The sequence below is a fragment of the Pseudophryne corroboree genome, chromosome 5, assembly GCF_028390025.1.
Source record: "Pseudophryne corroboree isolate aPseCor3 chromosome 5, aPseCor3.hap2, whole genome shotgun sequence".
NCBI lineage: Eukaryota > Metazoa > Chordata > Amphibia > Anura > Myobatrachidae > Pseudophryne > Pseudophryne corroboree.
In genome coordinates this window covers 358,977,519-358,999,224 of record NC_086448.1, presented here as the reverse complement: position 1 = coordinate 358,999,224, position 21,706 = coordinate 358,977,519, and the positions used below count along the sequence as shown (strand labels likewise).

At 43.3% G+C, this 21,706-nt stretch overlaps 1 protein-coding gene and 2 pseudogenes across 1 annotated transcript in view; 1 reads left to right on the top strand and 2 right to left on the bottom strand.

Annotated features, from left to right (window-relative positions):
* The window catches only part of RAMP3 (receptor activity modifying protein 3), a 377,139-nt gene that overhangs the window by 196,821 nt on the left and 158,612 nt on the right, over positions 1-21,706 (bottom strand). The window lies entirely within an intron of this gene.
* LOC134930338 (5S ribosomal RNA) lies at positions 10,011-10,129 on the bottom strand (annotated as a pseudogene).
* Positions 13,515-13,633, top strand: LOC134930488 (5S ribosomal RNA; annotated as a pseudogene).

Below are 21,706 nucleotides of genomic sequence, written 5' to 3'. Positions count from 1 at the left end.
AGGAGCTAATGGTGTCCTGTCAGCCAGAAGCAGAGCCATGAAACTCTTCAGGAAGTTGGTTCCTACTACTGTCCCCTCAGTCCCACGAAGCAGGGAGTCTGTTGCCAGCAGTTCTACCTGAAAATAAAAAACCTAACAAAAGTCTTTTCAGAGAAACTCAGTGGAGTTCCTCAGAGTGCATCCAGTCTGCCTGGGCACATTTCTAAAACTGAGGTCTGGAGGAGGGGCATAGAGGGAGGAGCCAGTTCACACCCACTGAAAAGCCTTAAGAGTGCCCATGGCTCCTGCGGAACCGTCTATACCCAATGGTCATGAAGTGGACCCAGGCATCCTCTAGGATGTATGAGAAATAAATAAAAATAATGTAATGTACAATAGGTTGAACTCGATGGACATTTGTCTTTTTTCAACCTCAACAACTATGTAACAACTATGTAACTATGTAACAATTAATAAATCAATAAAAAAATATTCCTACATGCATGAAATATTGGCCCTCATTCCGAGTTGTTCGCTCGCAAGGCGATTTTAGCAGTATTGCACACGCTAAGCCGCCGCCTACTGGGAGTGAATCTTAGCTTGTTAAAATTGCGAACGATGTATTCGCAATATTGCGATTACATACTTCTTAGCAGTTTCAGAGTAGCTTCAGACTTACTCGGCATCTGCGATCAGTTCAGTGCTTGTCATTCCTGGTTTGACGTCACAAACACACCCAGCGTTCGCCCAGACACTCCTCCGTTTCTCCAGCCACTCCCGCGTTTTTTCCGGAAACGGTAGCGTTTTTTCCCACACGCCCTTAAAACGGCCTGTTTCCGCCCAGTAACACCCATTTCCTGTCAATCACATTACGATCGCCTGAGCGAAGAAAAAGCCGTGAGTAAAAATCCTAACTTCATAGCAAATTTACTTGGCGCAGTCGCAGTGCGGACATTGCGCATGCGCACTAAGCGGAAAATCGCTGCGATGCGATGAAATTTACCGAGCGAACAACTCGGAATGAGGGCCATTACTTCATAATATTTAACTAGTATGTGTTTAATTTTGCAATTGATTGGAGTCTTAGAGCCTCATGTAGCTGTTTTATTTGCATAAAAAGGCTCATTTCCTTACAGAGCATGCACACAACAAACACACATACACATAAGTCCATGGCCCTCATTCCGAGTTGTTCGCTCGCTAGCTGCTTTTAGCAGCATTGCACACGCTAGGACGCTGCCCTCTGGGAGTGTATCTTAGTTTAGCAGAATTGCGAACGAAAGAGTAACAGAATTGCAAATAAATAATTCTTAGCAGTTTCTGAGTAGCTCGAGACTTGCGATCAGCTCAGCCCGTTTTGTTCCTGGTTTGATGTCACAAACACGCCCTGCGTTCGGCCAGCCACTCCCCCGTTTCTCCAGACACTCCCGCATTTTATCCTGGCACGCCTGAGTTTTTCCGCACACTCCCAGAAAACGGTCAGTTTCCGCCCAGAAACACCCACTTCTTGTCAATCACACTCCGATCACTTCAACGATGAAATTTCTTCGTTCGGACGTGAGTAAATCTACTAAGTTTTGTGCTAAAATACTTAGCACATGCGCGCTGCGTGCCATGCGCATGCGCATTTTTGCCTTAATCGCTCCGTTGCGAAAATCAGCAATGAGCGAACAACTCGGAATGACCGCCAATATGCAGATCTGATCACAACTTTCACTTTTGATTCCGTATCACTGGAGGGGATGGGTACGATATGCCGGCATATGGGATGCCAGTAGCCAGAATATAAACTTCGGCATACCGATGATGAAGATCCCGACAGGGGTGAGTTAAACATTCTAACTCACCCCCTAACCCTCCGTTCCCGCAGTCTAACCCTAACAACGCACATTGGTGCCTAACCCTAGCCTCCGTGGTTAGTGCCTAACATAATCCCCCACACTCTGCAGCATAACCCTAACTCTTCCCCCTTAGTGCCTAAACCTACCCCCCTCTCCAGTGGTACCTAACTCTAACCTCCTCTGGCTGCAACCTAACCCAAAACCCCCAGCCCGCAGTCTAAACCTATCCCCCCCAGGCGATGGTAAAAGCATGCATACACTTAGCAACTGTATCTTCTCTGACTAGATAAGGGAGCCATTGCAGTTATGTACATTATGCTTGATAATGTGTTCAACCAATGGTGAAAGATGGGTAAGAATCTTTGTCTGCTACATAAATAGAATATACGCAAAATAACTTTTTTTTTTTAAATCTACATTTATTATAAATGTTAAATATACTCTTTATTATTAGAAATAACTATATAAGTTTTTTGTATACTTCATTTTGGGAGCTGTATATTAACTAGAGATGTACACCAGACACTTTTCAGGTTTTGTGTTTTGGTTTTGGATCTGGATTGATTTTGTCAAAACCACCCTTTCGGGTTTTAGTTTTGAATCTGGAATTTTTTGTAAAAAACATGAAAACAGCTAAAATCAAAATTTTTGTTTTGTTTTGTTCCTACAGTATTATTAACCTCCATAACATTCATTTCCACTCATTTCCAGTCTATTCTGATCAAATCACAATATTGTTTTTAGGCCAAAAGGTTGCACTAAGGAAGCTGGATGACTAAGCTAAGCGACACAAGTGGGTGGCACAAACACGTGGCCCATCTAGGAGTGGTAGTGCAGTGGCAGACAGGATGGCAGTTTTAAAAACTAGGCCCCAAAGAGCACATAATGCAAAGAAAATAAAAGAGGTGCAAGATGGATTTTGTCTTTGGGATCTCCCTCCCACCCTTATGTTGTTTAAACAGGACATGCACAGTGGTCCCCCTGGAAAAAGCTCACCAAGTTATCCGAATCATAGCTAGCTATAAACATACTACCTCCATATTTGATGACTTTTCACATTAGAGGCAGTGTCAAGAAGGTTGTGGCAAAATGGGACATTTACTTGCATCCAGCAATATAAGACCTGTATGTAATATCTAAATGTATAATGTAATGTATGATGTGAAACATGGATACCAGCCTGTACTCTAGGTGAACTCATAGCTACACAGATATGGGAGTAGAGGACACTTAATGTATAGTGCGGAGTCAGAGGTTAGTTTATGGCGCTTATCTAAGAAGCTATAAACTATAGTTAGAAGAGACATTACAGAAAAGCCAGGCCAGGTTAACAAAGCTGACCTCTTGAAACTTAAGAAGACAGCTGTTTAAAAAGTAAAACCGTAAGTAAATCTGGTTTCTCACTGCCCAGGTACACAGCATTGAGAGAGTTAAGGAAAAGGTGGGGGCCGCAGCTGTGAGTGGGTTATATCTGCACCTCTCACCTACACTATGTTATTTATTTCTGAGGGAAGCAGCCAGGAGCTGGGAATGCACCATATCTCTTACATTGTGAAATCCCTCAACACAGAAGGCCTACCTGCTGTTGAGTAAGTTAGGTTTCTGAAATTATCCTCCATTTTGTTTTATTTGAAATTGTATCCTAATCTGTGTGTACTTTTAACTATTTATCATAATCTTTGTAACTCTTTTTGTAACTAAAAGCTCTGAAGATATTCTTGAAATTAAACACCTATTTTCTAGATTTGGTCTGTTTTCTTTTGCCCAAGGCCTTATGGTCCATGCTATTATTTTGTGACATATTAATAATAGTAAGAGAAGACGGCCTTGCATTTAGTCGTTAAAATATTCTTGCTGGTGGCAGTGTCATGTTTAAAGTAATCCAGTAGTCACGAAAGGTGATTCTCAGATTGGCGTATCTGGAGAATTGGCCGGTGGTCGTGACAAAGGTGATTAAAAATTAGAGAGGTACACGCAATCAGAAACAACACACAGCCTTTCACCTCCACTCCAATCTTGGTGTGGAACTGAAAGGACTTTCACCAAGCAAATGTATAATTACCACATTACTGGACAAACTGAAAAACTAGGGGCCAAAGCCTCCGAAATTGTACCCTCTTCTCCATTTTCAGGGATTACAATTATCTCGGATTTAATGCTGGGATGCAAATAAACTGTTTTATACCACAGGATCAAGACTGGATATTTTCCCCTCCACGGAGTCTGGAGATTTATTTTGAGAAAATCTTGTGGGTTTCTTTTTTTCCATTTGTTAATTGCATTTTTATTTACATATTTTGTGGCAGATGCCTTATTTTCATTTTTCACAGCTCCCATTTGCACGCATGTGAGCATACCTGTGTGTCCCAGTTCCACGCATGTGAGCATATATGTCTTATTTTATTCATATTTTATTTTTAAATAAAGCAGCCCCTTAGATGTTTTAGCAGCCCCTCGTGAGCCCCCACAGCATCCCCTCATTCGGGTGGGTCTGGTACAGTAGTAAGTATGTCTGTGCAGTGAATTTTTTGTTATTGAGCCCCTGCTCTAGTGGAGCTTATCACTCTAGTCGAAACTCATTTCATATAACAAGTAGGACTGTAGGAGGAAGCAATGCTAACCTCTGTGCCACCAGCATGCCTCAGCCTTGCAAGCGAGAAAGCTTCCTGGCTGTAAGCCAACCTGAGACTCCAAACTGGGCCCTTATTCAGTAACTGTTTTGTGATTCACAAGATCTCCTGGCCCATCTAGTGCTGCAGTGCAATGGAAAGCTGATGCAATGCAAGATCACTGAAACTCTGTTCTTCTAACACTGTGAGGTCTTGCAATAACCCTATGCAGCCCTTACATTGTACAATAATTAAGGAGAAAATATTTACAAAATAAAGGAAAAGAACCCCATACAACAAATGCACATCTTGTAAATAATCCCAAAATGTGGAACATTAATATATCAAAATTAATGTTGACTAATTTGAGCCATTATTTTAATCCTTAACATTAAATAATTGAGAAGAACCTCTCTAATGCTGGGTACACAGTGCACACTAGAATACATCTAATAGAGATGAACAGGTTCAGACAGGGCACCCCTGGAATTATATGGCAGACATATATACATAGGTGTGTTTGTAAAATCTAGTTTTCTCTGGCAGTTGCCAGAGAAAATGTAGTAGGAGATGTTGCAATGTCACGTTCCATTGGATTATGATTTTGTTTCTACTGAGTCTAACTGACTTTGGCCACAAATGTGGTCTCTCCCCCACTTTATTGGAAAACAATTCTTCTAACTTGGAATTTCCATTTCAACCTTTGCGGCTATATGTTTTAAAAAATCTGGTTGTGATGCTGAAGCTTGTTTCATATTCTACTCTAGGCTTTCGTTTAAACCTAGGATCAAGTACAGCAGCACCCCTTGAATTATACGGCAGCGCCTCTGGACATATTCAGCAGATAGGCAGCACCCCCGGACTTATACAGCAGATAGGCAATTCTTGGATTTTACATGCCCTCTATGACATTGGGCATCAGCCTTAGCAGACGACGTTGATGGAATTGTATCATCAGTGTCATGAGTGGTGGCAGCAGCTTCAGCACTAGTACCAGGAAGGGGTTCCTGATCTTTCACTATTTTTTTCTCCAAATTTTTGTTTTCCATTTCACAGAACAGTACCCCTTTATTTTTACAGCAAACAGAACAGTGCCTCTTTATTTTGACAGCAAACTTGTATTTTTACAGCATACAGGACAGGGCCACAGCGTTCTTTTATTTTTACAGCACCCCTGTATTTTTACAGCATACAGGAAAGGACCACAGTGTTCCTTTATTTTTACAGCACCCCTGTATTTTTACATTATACAGGACAGGGCCACAGTGTTCCTTTATTTTTACAGTACCCCTGTATTTTTACAGCATACATGACAGGGTCAAGCATTCCTTTATTTTTACAGCACCCCTGTATTTTTACAGCACACAGAATAGGGCCACAGTGTTCCTTTATTTTTACAGCACCCAACAGGGCCATAGCATTCCTTTATTTTTACAGCACCCCGGTATTTTACAGCATACAGGACAGGGCCAGAGCATTCCATTATTTTTACAGCACCCCTGTATTTTTACAGTATACAGGACAGGGCCACAGTGTTCCTTTATTTTTACAGCACCCCTGTATTTTTATAGCATACATAACAGGGTCACAGCATTCCTTTATTTTTACAGCACCCTTGTATTTTTACAGCATACAGGATACGGCCACAGTGTTCCTTTATTTTTACAGCACCCGTCAGGGCCACAGCACTTCTTTGTTTTTACAGCACCCCTGTATTTTTACAGCATACAGGGCAGGGCCAGAGCATTCCATTATTTTTACAGCACCCAACAGGGCCACAGCATTCCTTTATTTTTACAGCACCCCTGTATTTTTACAGCACACAGGACAGGGCCACAGCATTCCTTTATTTTTACAGCACCCCTGTATTTTTACAGCATACAAGACAGGATCACAGAGTTCGTTTATTTTTACAGCATGTGACAGGGCTACAGCGTTCCTTTAATATTACAGCACCCGACAGGGCCACAGTATTCCTTTATTTTTACAGCACCCCTGTATTTTTACAGCATACAGCACAGGGCCATAGTGTTCCTTTATTTTTACAACAACCCTGTATTTTTACAGTATACAGGACAGGGCCACAGCATTCCTTTATTTTTACAACACCCCTGTATTTTCACAGCACACAGAACAGTGCCCCTATACAGCACAGGACTGCAGCACTCCTGTACAGCACCCCAAACAGCACAGGACACCCAAGAACAGCACCCCTATACAGCACAGGACAGCAGCACTTCTAACAGCACAGGACAGCACCCCTGTACAGCACAGGTCAGCAGCATCCCTAAAAGCACAGGACACCACCCTAGAATAGTACTTCTCCTGTGCAGCACAGGACAGCAGCATTCCTAATAGCACAGTACACCAGCACAGGACACCACCCCAGAACAGGGGTGGTCTTCAGTATGCCGAATGTCGGGATCCCGGTGCACAGTATACCAGCGCCGGAATCCCGACACCCGGCATACCGACAGATATTCTCCCTCATGGGGGTCCACGACCCCCCTGGAGGGAGAATAAATAGCATGGCACGCGTAGAGCACCACCGTGCCCGCAGTGTGGTGAGTGCAGCGAGCCCGCAAGGGTCACCTTTGCGCTCGCCACACTGTCGGTATGCCGGCGGTCGGGCTCCAGGCGCCGGTATGCTGGTCGCCGGGAGCCCGGCCGCCGGCATACCATTCTACACCCCCAGAACAGGACAGCAGCACCCCGAGCAGCACAGGACACTACCCCAGAACAGAACAGGACAGCAGCACCCCTGTACACTACCACCCACAGAGATCTGTCTCCCTCACTCTCCAAGTCCAGAGTAAAAATGTGCCACAACACGCAGCTCATTATATAGAATCCAAAACACATGAGATCCGACAGCGGGATGATGATGTTTTGCCTCGATCTGGGATCTGAGTCTGGTGGTAAGTCCCGAGCAGGACTCGGATCTGGACTCAGATCCTGAAGTCCATCTCTAATATTAACTGTTCAATATATGAAAAAGCTGAGTTCCAAATGTTACCATACTCTAAGGAAAATAGTAAATATTGGAAAATAGTAACTACTGGAATGTAGTATTCCTCCACCATATCACAACTAGAATATTTTGAGCCATAGTGTTTATATTAGCCTCAAACAAGGCAGATTTTAAATATAAAGTTTCAATTTGTTGAAAAGGTTTTTTTTCAGATTATTGCTATTAAATTGTGATTTGTTTCGATTCACTTCTGTTAATTCTTAAGTCTAGTACACACTAGCCGATCCCTGCTGATGCTGATATTGGGGGGTGATAGAGAATTATACATTTCATTAACATGTAAACTGCCAACCTGGTCTAGACAGTCCATACTTTCATATAATGAATCAAAGGCATCAGATGACCAAATCACCTATCACCAGTTACAGGCAATTTTATAATAAATGCTTGCCTATTAATAATAACAAACTGTAGCTTTGCTGTGGATGTTTATGAAAGTACTTTGTATGTTTTTTCTTTACTTTTCTTCACTCATTTTTTCAATTAAAAATAAATGGATATGTCCAACACTTCTCTGGATATAAATGGCTTTGCAGATAAGCCCACCCATTACATTACCATTATTTTTTTATTTTTTTTATTAACAGTTTCTTATATAGCGCAGCAATCTCCGTTGCTCTTTACAATTGGAAATAAAAATGATATAACAAAACTGGGTAATAACAAACAGTCATAGAGTTAGGAAGGCCCTGATCGCAAGCTTACAATCTATAGGGAAATAGGCATGGATACATAAGGATAGGTTCTTGTTGGGCTGTATGATATGGTCATACAGCAATGATGAACTGGGGTCGAGAGGAAGGATGAGAAGACAAGTGAGGATATGTGTGGACCATGCAGAGTGGATGCAATTTGATAGGAAGGTTTATGAAAGTTATGTGGGCGGTTCTGGAATTTGATAAGCTTGCCTGAAGAGGTGAGGTTTCAGGGAACACTTGAAGGTTTAGAGACTAGAGGAGAATCTTACTGTACGTGGTAGGGCATTCCACAGAGTGGGTGCAGCCCGAAGAAAGTCCTGTAATCGTGAGTGGGAGCGAGTAATGAGTGTGGATGAGAGACGCAGATCTTTTGAAGAGCGAAGAGGTCAGGTTGGAAGATATTTTGAGATAAGTGAAGTGATGTACGTTGGTGTAGTTTGGTTAATGGCCTTGTGTGTGAGTAAAATTATTTTATATTGAATACGGTAGAATACAGGTAACCAATGGAGGCACTGACAGAGTGGATCTGCAGACGATGAACGTCTAGCGAGGAAGATTAGCCTCACAGCTGCATTCAGAATGGATTGTAGTGGTGAGAGTCTTGTTTTGGGAAGACCGGTTAGGAGACTATTGCAATAATCAATGCAGGAGATAATGAGACCATGGATTAGAGTTTTAGCAGTGTCTTGTGTAAGGTATGGTCATATTTTGCATATGTTTTTTAGATGCATGTAACATGATTTTGAGACAGATTGAATGTGGGAAACAAAGGACAGATCAGAGTCAAGGATGACACCTAGGCGGCGAGCTTGTGAGGTAGGGTAGAGTGTTGAGTTTTCAACAGTGATAGAGATATCAGGTTGGTACTGACTATTGGCCAGTGGAAATATAATTAACTCTGTTTTTGAAATATTAAATTTGAGGTGGCGAGATGTTATCCAAGATGAAATGTCAGAAAGGCATTCAGTGACACAGCCCAGTACAGATAGGGACAAATCAGAGGAGGATAGGTAGATTTGAGTATCATCTGCGTACAGATGATACTGAAATCCAAAACAGCTGATTAGTTTACAAATAGATGAGTTATAGAGAAAAGCAGAGGACCCAAGGCTGAGCCTTGCGGTACTCCAACTGAAAGAGGTAGCGACGAGGAGCTAGATTCAGAGAAGCGAACACTGAAGGAGCGATTAGATAAGTAGGATAGGAACCAAGAAAGGGCTGTGTCTTTAAGACCTAGGGATTGTAGTGTTTGTATGAGAAGAGAGTGCATACATGTATCGGGGGTATACCGCACTGGAAAATAATAACGTATCTAATGTATAATATTTAGACCAAAATGTAATGAGTAAAAAGAGAAAACAAAGTCTTTTAATTAATCTTATATTTGGTGGTGCACCCTGAGTCAGTAATGAAACATGCAACAAGAAAAGAAGACTCTTTTGTGGGCGCACTCTTGTATGTGTATGTATAGACGTCTCAGAAGAAACAATGATAAAAAAATATATAAATTTTATTAGCAAAAATCGATAGAATAGTAGTAGAATATTTTGTCAAAATATCAAAACGAGGGGGGGAAGGGGGGGGGGTAAGGGAACACAGGACAAATTTTAACAGTGTAAATACTGAATAACAGTTCTGGGCTGCCTGGGTTCAATAAATACAGAAAGATAACAGCTGGAGGCCTGAAAAAATACCTATATGGGTCCTAAATAGGTATATAAATCAAATTTTACCTATATTAGGTTGATGATATGTCAGCTACATCTCTTGTGAGTAATAGAAATAGAAAAGGCTTGAATGAGCAAGATGAATCTGCTGTCAGTGTTAGACGCTGAGCAAAACCGTCCAAGGACTTCTACTGAACTGAGTATTCCTCAAGAGTCTCCCACTTGAGTACTAACCCAGCCCAACACTGCTTAGCTTCCAAGATCGGAAGGATTCGGGTGTTGCCAGTGTGGTATGAAAGTAGAAGGAATATTTGATATCGAGGGCTCGGGAATCACTGATGAGAGTTCATAAATGGGGAAGAAAAAGAGTAGATATAGGTTGGAGAAGAAAATAGGGGATCTGCTGCCAATGTTAGACAGGGATGGTACCCCTGAATCAATGGTGAGAGTCCTGAAATTAGAAGAAGTAGGAAAAAACGAGGAGAGGAAGGAACAATGCTGGTCTATGGTTGTTTGCTGAAAAGGTCAAAGGTCAATGAGCTTATAGGTACAAATAAACAGTTGTCCTACAGATAACTTATTTCAGATAAGCCTTCCAATTGCAGGGTACTAACAGTACCTGTGATGTTAATAATACCAAATGTTTAAGAGAAGCTGATTGTAAGCAAATTATCAGGAAATGAATATGATTTGAACCATAGAAGAATATCTATTTCATATTAACAGATTGATATCATGCATCTCAAAAAGATATCATGTGGAAAAAATTAGCAAAGTAGTAACATATTGGTGGCAACAGTTCTATAATGCGGAGAAAGATAAATTGTGACTTTTATGTCTAACTGATATCAAAGCTGCAGAGATACATTACATAATAATAATAATAATAATAATAATAATAGAAAATGCTACTATAAACCTTCTCTCCAAGTGGATTTGGAAAAAAGCAGAAAGAAAGGAGAGAAGAAAGGAAATTCTTGAAAAAATGCTGAGCCAATAGATATGTCAGATTTGGAACTGAACAAAGCTCTAGTAACCCATTATAGCTCAACAATATTATATATCATAAATTGAGGAGCCGCTGAAAGCCGGCTGCCTAAAAGGACAGGTACTTTCATAAATCTGATATAGGTCAATTTTGTAAGACAGTATATACAGCGAGCATCGAAGTAAATATCAATGGATATAAGAGAAATATACTGTGATTGTGCAGATGTTACCCGGGATGAAGGGAGCAGTCAATCACTGGTAAGAGGCAGAGTATACATAGGAGATGTCCGTATCAAGGTCCAGGCGTGTCACGAATGCGGGATACAGTGTATACTGACAGTACCCGGGATGAAGGGAGCAGTCAATCACTGGTAAAAGCCCGGAGAACGGGCGAAACGCGTCTTCCACATCCCACTGCCTGGGGACAGCCGACTCCGGACAGCCTGAACCTCGTGCAGCCCCATCTCATCCAGCCGCTACGAGCTCGAGACGCCACACACTGCCGCAACCTGATATCGGACATTGCGCTCCTCCCACCCTCATCTCAGACACAGACAGCCGTATCAGCCTTACAGTCCCACAACATCCTGCATCACGGTCATCGGACATTCTTGTTATCTGTCTGCAACAGACCTCTACAGACTCCGTCTCGGAAACTGACCAGGTAGACTGTTCTGCTCTGTGGCCGCATCGCACTGTGCAATTATAGTACACACTGTATCCCGCATTCGTGACATGCCTGGATCCTGATACGGACATCTCCTGTGTATATTGTACTCTGCCTTTTACCAGTGATTGACTGCTCCCTTCATCCCGGGTACTGTCAGTATACACTGTATCCCGCATTCGTGACACGCCTGGACCTTGATACGGACATCTCCTATGTATACTGTACTCTGCCTCTTACCAGTGATTGACCGCTCCCTTCATCCCGGGTAACATCTGCACAATCACAGTATATTTCTCTTATATCCATTGATATTTACTTCGATGCTCGCTGTATATACTGTCTTACAAAATTGACCTATATCAGATTTATGAAAGTACCTGTCCTTTTAGGCAGCCGGCTTTCAGCGGCTCCTCAATTTATGATATATAATATTGTTGAGCTATAATGGGTTACTAGAGCTTTGTTCAGTTCCAAATCTGACATATCTATTGGCTCAGCATTTTTTCAAGAATTTCCTTTCTTCTCTCCTTTCTTTCTGCTTTTTTCCAAATCCACTTGGAGAGAAGGTTTATAGTAGCATTTTCTATTATTATTATTATTATTATTATGTAATGTATCTCTGCAGCTTTGATATCAGTTAGACATAAAAGTCACAATTTATCTTTCTCCGCATTATAGAACTGTTGCCACCAATATGTTACTACTTTGCTAATTTTTTCCACATGATATCTTTTTGAGATGCATGATATCAATCTGTTAATATGAAATAGATATTCTTCTATGGTTCAAATCATATTCATTTCCTGATAATTTGCTTACAATCAGCTTCTCTTAAACATTTGGTATTATTAACATCACAGGTACTGTTAGTACCCTGCAATTGGAAGGCTTATCTGAAATAAGTTATCTGTAGGACAACTGTTTATTTGTACCTATAAGCTCATTGACCTTTGACCTTTTCAGAAAACAACCATAGACCAGCATTGTTCCTTCCTCTCCTCGTTTTTTCCTACTTCTTCTAATTTCAGGACTCTCACCATTGATTCAGGGGTACCATCCCTGTCTAACATTGGCAGCAGATCCCCTATTTTCTTCTCCAACCTATATCTACTCTTTTTCTTCCCCATTCATGAACTCTCATCAATGATTCCCGAGCCCTCGATATCAAATATTCCTTCTACTTTCATACCACACTGGCAACGCCGAATCCTTCCGATCTTGGAAGCTAAGCAGTGTTGGGCTAGGTTAGTACTCAAGTGGGAGACTCTTGAGGAATACTCAGTTCAGTAGAAGTCCTTGGACGGTTTTGCTCAGCGTCTAACACTGACAGCAGATTCATCTTGCTCATTCAAGCCTTTTCTATTTCTATTACTCACAAGAGATCTAGCTGACATATCATCAACCTAATATAGGTAACATTTTATTTATATACCTATTTAGGACCCATATAGGTATTTTTTCAGGCCTCCAGCTGTTATCTTTCTGTATTTATTGAACCCAGGCAGCCCAGAACTGTTATTCAGTATTTACACTGTTAAAATTTGTCCTGTGTTCCCTTCCCCTCCCCCCCCCCTCCCCCCCCCCCCCTCGTTTTGATATTTTGACAAAATATTCTACCACTATTCTAGCGATTTTTGCTAATAAAATTTAGGGGGGAGGAGATAGAAGATACACAAAATTTTGTTGCTCCCCCCCCTCATTTGGAATAGGGCTAGTGCACGCTATAGGCATGCTGCAAAAATAAAGGGGTGTAACTTTGTTGGGAACGGGCATGGTTACTAAATAGTAGCAATTTACATTATACAACACAGTAGGGTCCGTTATTCACATTAAATCACACAGTAGTGCCCCTTGTTCATGTTACACCATTGATGGAATGACAATAAGCAGCTTTAGTAGCAGGGGTACCATCCCTGTTTAACATTGGCAGCAGATCCCCTATTTTCTTCTCCAACCTATATCTACTCTTTTTCTTCCCCATTCATGAACTCTCATCAGTGATTCCCGAGCCCTCGATATCAAATATTCCTTCTACTTTCATACCACACTGGCAACGCCCGAATCCTTCCGATCTTGGAAGCTAAGCAGTGTTGGGCTGGGTTAGTACTCAAGTGGGAGACTCTTGAGGAATACTCAGTTCAGTAGAAGTCCTTGGACGGTTTTGCTCAGCGTCTAACACTGACAGCAGATTCATCTTGCTCATTCAAGCCTTTTCTAATTCTATTACTCACAAGAGATGTAGCTGACATATCATCAACCTAATATAGGTAAAATTTGATTTATATACCTATTTAGGACCCATATAGGTATTTTTTCAGGCCTCCAGCTGTTATCTTTCTGTATTTTTTGAACCCAGGCAGCCCAGAACTGTTATTCAGTATTTACACTGTTAAAATTTGTTCTGTGTTCCCTTCCCCTCCCCCCCCCCCTTCTCCCCCCCTTGTTTTGACATTTTGACAAAATATTCTACTACTGTTCTATCGATTTTTGCTAATACAATTTATATATTTTTTTATCATTATTTCTTCTGAGACGTCTATACATACACATACAAGAGTACACCCACAAAACAGTCTTCTTTTCTATTTTCTTGTTGCATGAGAAGAGAGTGGTCAACAGTGTCAAAGGCAGCAGATAGATCTAGAAGAATAAGTAGTGAGTAATGGCCTTTAGACTTCGTAGTGACCAAATCATTAATCACTTTACTCAGTGCTGTCTCTGTGGAGTGTTGGGAGTGGGAGCCTGACTGAAGCGGGTCCAATAAATTGTGTGAGTTAAGAAAGTGTGTGTCGAGTGTAGGAAAGTCTCTCAAGTAGCTTACAGAGACAAGGGAGCTGATAGATAGGGCGGTAGTTTGAGAGAGAGTTAGGGTCAGAATTTTGTTTTTTTCAAAATGGAAGGGAGTAATCACTGCATGCTTGAACAGTGAAGGAAAAATACCAGTAGAGAAAGAGAGAGATTACAGAGTTAGTTAAGGTAGGGATGAGCACCGGAGACAGAACTTTACTTATTTGTGATGGTAAAGGATCAAGAGGAAAGGTAGTAGAGAAGCAGCATGAGAAGAGTGATGATACTTCATCTTCATTTGTGTGATCAAATGAAGAGAGAGTGCCAGAGGGTTCAGGTAAAGAACGGAGCAGGTCACTGGCTGCCGAAGAGCATACCATTTCATCTTGGATCTTATCAATCTTCTCCTTGAAGTAGGAAGCAAGATCTTGTGCCTTGATAGTGTTGATAGTGGCTGGCGGGGTAGGTGAGGGAGGATTGAGAAGTGATTTAAATGTATTAAAGAGTAATTTGGGGTTAGAGGCTTGAGCAGAGATAAGAGTCTGTAAATATGTTTGTTTGGAAGTGTCCAGGGCATTTCTATAAGAGTGGTAGACAGTCTTATATGTGAGGAAGTCACTTAAAATACGAGATTTACACCACTGACATTCAAGTGTACGTTTGAGTTTTTGTAGTTGTCTTGTTAATTTGGAGTGCCATGGTTGACATCTAGGCCTATGTGGAGTGTGATGGGTAGCTGGAGCCACTTCATCAAGGGCTAGTTCTAGAGTCTGGTTCAGGTGTGATACAGCCATCTCAGGAGAGGTGAATGCAGAAATAGGTGAAAACAGTTGTTGGAGTGAGGTGGAAAATAGAATATGTATTAGGGATGCACACCAGCCCAAATCTCGAGTTTTGGGTTCTTGTTTTGGATCTTTATCTCCTTCGTGTTTTGGATCTGTATTTGTTTTGCTGAAACCTCCATTGCAAGTTGTGTGCATGGCAGGATTGCAAGGAGAAAGCTGCTCTCCATAAGAACATTGATGCCCCCATGGAGCTATTGCTGCTTATTCACAAATGCGTACACATTCGCAGGTTATAAGCAAGAACAAGGAATATCAGGCTAAAGGGTAGTCCTATGGATGCGCATTCTGGGCATGGCAGTAGCGACGCATGAACCATGTTTTTGTACGTAAGAGCTCGCAGCTGACGGCAGATACACACCCCAAAAACGGGCATGACATGCTTGCATTTTTCCAACCACTCCTTGTTACCAAATGGTCACTTCCTGTCAATCTCTATATGGTCAAACCTCACTGCAAGTGGGATCGAGTGGCACCTTGACGCATACCAATGCAATTGCGGTACTTGTGCAGTCTGCCAATAATTGCTCAATTGCATGGAACTTCAGCTTTGCGTTCATCTGAATAAGGCCCTTTATCTACTGTGCATACCAGATCTATTGGAAAATTGCAGGGGTGCAACTTTACTAGGGATTTCTGTGGGGACTGTGGAGATTTAGGTATAGCCTAGGGCAGGGGTGGACAACCAGTCAGAGACAAAGAGCCAAAAAATCTTGTTAGGTACGTCAAAGAGCCGACATCAAGCCGAAGGCGCGTGTGCAAAAATGGGGTGTGACCTTGTGCCTGCTGGGCCACACCCCAGGTATAAAAGACAATAAAAATGCCAGATCCACATAAAATAAATTTTAAAGCCAGAATCAACATAAAATACATTGAAAAAGACACTTCCACATAAAATAAAATCCAGATCCACATAAAATATATTGAAAAAGCCATATTTACATAATACACTTCAGCTCCTCCATGTGTCACTCCAGCCAGCTCCCCCATGTGTCAATGTGTCACTCCAGCCAGCACCCTCCTGTGTCACTCCAGTCAGCTCCCCATTGTGTCTCTCCTGCCAGGATTCTCCTTTGTCACTCCAGCCAGCTCCCCATTGTATCACTCCAGCCCACACTCATATGTCACTACAGCCCAGTTTCTGGCTCCCTCGGTTTTCAGTCAGCGTAGTGCTGCTGTGTGTCTGGTTGGAGTGCACCGGTTTCCAGGATCTGTTGTGGTCAGGTGACAGTGTCGGGAGCCACATTTGAATAAAGAAAGAGCCGCATGTGGCTCGAGAGCCACAGGTTGGCCACGGCTGGCCTAGGGGCACAGGGTGTGCAGGCCCCCTGGGACATGTATGCAGTTGCTGCACCCACTATGCCTCTTTTCTAATCACTTATTCAAAGCAGCATTCTGCACATATTCACCAAGAGCAGCAGTGAGCGGGCCATATATTCTAGATTTTCCACTGTGGGAAAAACCTGTCTATGTGTGGGAAAGCTGGACAGAGGCTGCAATCTGTCTTGTCTAAATTGTGACAGCTAGGCTTTGTACTGAAGCTTATTTCACTTATTCCTGAGAGAAACCAATTTTTCCAACCTTTTATGACATTTGGTCAAAATTACTGTATGTGCAGATTTTCTACATAGTAGTGATTAGAGGTTATGTATGATCAATGGCAAAATTGCTTCTACGAGATGTTAACAACTATGTATTTGTACAAGAATATGGTGTGTTATATGGAAATAATATGTTTTGCTTAGATAAATCGCTTACACTTATTTCAATTATAAACTTAAATCACTAAAATGAGATTTCAAATTGTCGACAGGATATGCCAAAGCCAAGGAGGGTGCCCTGGCCCAGAACTTCCTGCTCCCACCTCAGGTGCATGTAAGGAAGGTGGCTGTCAGGCACGTCAGTAGTATGAGCCCTGCAGCTTTCCTTCTAGGCACCTTGCAAGATACAACAGTGTCGGGGTGCCATCAGGATTGAGAACATGCCGCTACTCTCAGCCTTGTGGCAGCAACTATTGAACACTCCTCAGCCAGGGCTGCAGCACCAGTTGTACATACCTCTTTAAAGACCTATATAAAGTAGGTTGGTGCAGTGCACAGTTTCATTTGGGTATTTTAGGCTTTTAGCTTTTTGGCACACAAAGGGACATACGTATTCTGAGTCGACTGCAGCCACGTCCTTGCGTACTTTTTTTTGCAGGTGACACCTAAAACTATGAATATGTCTCTGCAAAGCTCTTCCCTGGTGTACATCTGTGTGGATGTATGTGCAAGGATCTGCGCACAAACCCACCAACCTGTCACTGCCCAGAAACACCCACTACATGTTCAATATACTTGTCACAACTGAGGGCCTGAGCTGACGGAAGGCAGCCTCAGTTGTAGGGGCTGAGATGTACCGGAACCTGGGAGGTTGTATCAGACCCCTGGACATGTAAGTAACATGAAGAGAAACCGCCCGAAGGCGTGACCACGACAACTTGAGTAAAAGTCAATGATATTTATTTATGACAAACTCCATGCATCACAGTAGCAGTAAAAAGTAACATAAAAATCAGCAGAGAAATAATAATACAGTTCCTGGGTACTACAGGGTGGCAGGGGCCACAGAGCTCTGGTGGTATGAGACAGTTCTTATTATCTGCAAGTTGGAAAGTCCTTACCAGGCTCAACTGTAGCAATGAGGAAAGCCCAGGGTCGTACCAGCTGGTGTTCCAGGGAAAGCTGGACTGCTGTAGATAAAATGCTGCTGTGGGTACTGGTTAGAACCAGACAGGTGTTGGCACGGAGTGGATACTGGCTGGAACCAGTTAAATAATAAATAAAGCTTGAGAGCGATGCAATGTAGATGAAATGTAGAATTTGAGAGCGGAGAAATAATAATACCGGTGGAGAGTGGTAAACTGCAGAAAGGACACCGGCCCTTTAAGAGAAGCTGTACACTGCTGGAAGCTAAGCTGGAAGCAGGTGATGTTGTAGCTGGAAACAGGTGAGTCCAGAATGGATCGGAGAGTCAGGCTACACCGCAGATGGAATGCTGGTGCGGGTCTCTATAGCAGAAGTCTGGAGACAGGAGCTGGAACCTGGAAGACATTCACAGAAGAGAGACAAACTGGAACTAGGTTTGACAACCAAAGCACTGACGCCTTCCTTGCTCAGGCACAACCTATTTATACCTGCAGCAAGGAAGGCATTGGCTAGGCAATTATGCAAATTAATAATACTGACAACGGATTGGTAGGAATGATCAGCTGACAGAATCCAAGATGGCTGCGCCCATGCAGACACTTGGAGGGAAGTTTGGATTGTAATCCATGTGGTCTGGAAAACAGTAATGGCGGCGCCGGCCACCGGAGACAGGAGACGCCAGGCTGACAGATGCACATCCGACCACGCGGACACAGCGGAGGCCGCGGCTGACGTAATCGCCACTCTGAATGCAGAAGCTCAGGGACGGCGGCGGAGGCCGCGGGAGACGCCATGCCAGATGTATAAGGCGTTACTGTGACTGCGTCCAGAGAGACAGGAGAGGATGCGGGAATGTGCACATCAGGATAACAGATGGGATCCGGTCCTGGAGCGCTGAGCCAGCCTTAGGAGGCATCTGATAGGTAAGAAATGGCGTCCAGATACCCGGATCGTGACAGCACCCCCCCTTTAGGAGTGGCCCCAGGACACTTCTTTGGCTTTTGAGGAAACTTGGAATGGAATCTCCGGACCAAGGCAGGAGCATGGACATCAGAAGCATTGGTCCATGAACGTTCCTCAGGGCCATAACCCTTCCAGTCAATAAGATACTGAAGTTGACCGTAACGGTGACGTGAGTCCAGGATCTTGGCTACTTCATACTCAACGCCTCATTGAGTTTGGACTTTCGGAGTTGGAGGAAGTGAGGAATGAAACCGATTCAAGATTAGCGGTTTCAACAGGGAAACATGGAATGTCCTGGGTATCTTTAAGAAGGGAGGCAACTGGAGTCTGTAAGCAACAGGATTGATGACTTGATCAATTTTAAAAGGACCGATGTAGCAAGGTGCAAACTTCATACTGGGAACTCTTAACCTCAAATTCTTCGTGGATAACCATACCCGATCACCCACCTTGAGAGCAGGAACTGCTCGACGCTTCTTATCCGCAAACTTCTTGTACCTGAACGATGCCTTGAGCAGAGCTGATCGTACGCTCTTCCAGATATTGGCAAACTGATGCAAGGTGATATCCACTGCGGGAACAGAAGTTGCTGGAAGCGGTTGGAACTCAGGGACTTTAGGATGGAATCCAAAGTTGGTGAAGAATGGTGTTGAAGAAGATGAAGAATGATACTGGTTGTTATGACAGAACTCGGCCCAGGGAAGTAATTGAACCCAGTCATCTTGAGAGGAGGACACATAGATGCGGAGGAAGGACTCCAAGTCCTGATTCACCCTCTCAGTTTGACCATTGGTCTGAGGATGGTAAGCCGTGGAAAACTTTAGCTTGACTTGGAGGGCTTGACATAAACTTCGCCAGAATTTGGCTGTGAATTGAACTCCTCGATCTGAGATAATTTCTTCTGGAAGACCGTGGAGTCGAAAGATCTCTTGTATGAATACTTGAGCCAACTTGGAAGCTGACGGAAGACCGGTGAGAGGAATGAAGTGTGCCATCTTGGTGAACCGGTCAACTACCACCCAGATGGTATTAAACTTGTTGCACATGGGCAAATCTGTAATAAAATCCATCGACAAATGGGTCCATGGTCGACGGGGAGCAGATAGTGGAACCAGTTGCCCCGCAGGCGACTGGCGGAATACTTTATGTTGAGCACACTTTGGGCAAGATGCAATAAACTCCAAAACGTCCTTTTTCAGAGTTGGCCACCAATAAGACCTAGAGATAAACTCCAGGGTTTTTTGGATACCTGTATGTCCGGCAAAGCGGGAAGCATGGGCCCAATGCATGAGCTTCTTCCTTAGTGTCGGCTTCACAAAACTTTTCCCTGATGGGGGCGTAGAGTCCATCCCTACCGTGGAGAATGCCAACGGATTTATAATAGGATGCTTGTCTGAAGACTCTGACTCATTTTCTTGCTCCCATGAGCGGGAAAGGGCATCGGCCTTGCGATTCTGAGAGCCCGGACAGAACTGGAGTTTAAAGTCGAACCTGGAAAAGAAAAGTGCCCATCTGGCCTGACGAGGGTTGAGACATTGTGCGCCTTTCAGATATAGAAGGTTCTTGTGGTCTGTAAGGATGGTGATTGAATGAGAAGCTCCCTCCAACAGATATCTCCACTCCTCTAGAGCGAGCTTGATGGCTAGCAACTCCTGGTCGCCAATGGCATAGTTGCGCTCCGCTGGGGAGAACTTCCGTGAGAAGAAACTGCAAGGATGTAAATGGCCATCTTTAGCCCTCTGAGATAACACCGCTCCTACTCCAACGGCGGAGGCATCCACCTCTAGGATGAAAGGAGAGTCGATGTCAGGCTGTTTCAGGACAGGCGCAGAGATGAACCTCTGTTTTAAAAGATGAAAAGCTTGCATGGCTTCTTCAGACCACTTGGACGGGTTAGCACCCTTCTTGGTGAAAGCAGTAATAGGCGCCACAATGGTGGAAAAGTCTCGTATAAACTTTCGGTAATAATTGGCGAACCCTAAGAACCTCTGGACCCCTTTGAGGGTTAAGGGTACCGGCCAATTCTGGATTGCTTGTAGTTTCTCAGGATCCATCTCTAGTCCGGAACCGGACACAATGTACCCTAGAAACGGAATGGACTTGACTTCAAAGACGCATTTCTCTAATTTGCAATAGAGATGATTGACACGGAGACGGGACAGAACCTCCTTTACCCAAAAACGATGTTCCTCTAAATTGTTGGCAAAAATGAGGATATCGTCTAGATAGACCACGACATGACGGTATAGAATGTCTCTGAAGATCTCATTGTCGAAATGCTGGAAGACAGCTGGAGCATTGCTCAATCCGAAGGGCATGACGAGGTACTCATAATGTCCGTCACGGGTGTTAAATGCGGTCTTCCACTCGTCACCCTCACGGATCCGGATGAGATTGTATGCACCTCTCAAGTCCAGCTTTGTAAAGATGGTAGCTCCGCTAACTCTGTCAAAGAGCTCAGTAATCAGGGGTAAAGGATAGCGGTTCTTAATGGTAATGTCGTTCAAACCTCTGTAGTCGATGCACGGCCGCAGACCACCATCTTTCTTTTTTACAAAAAAGAAGCCTGCGCCGGCTGGAGAAGAAGAAGGTCGAATGAACCCCTTTGCTAGGTTCTCTTTAATGTATTCCTCCATAGAATGCGTCTCGGGCAGAGACAACGGATAAGTTCGGCCTCGAGGTGGAACCTTCCCTGGAACGAGATCAATCGGGCAGTCCCATTCTCTATGAGGAGGAAGGATATCAGCAGAAGCTTTACTGAACACATCCGTGAAATCTTGATATGGAGGAGGTGGAACATCAGACGACCTGGGGGAGGAAGAACAGACAGGCAACACTTTAAACAAACATGTCTCAGCACAGGAGGGACCCCATGCCAGGATTTGCGTAGTCGTCCAATCAATTGTAGGATTGTGAAGACGGAGCCATGGAAGGCCCAGGAC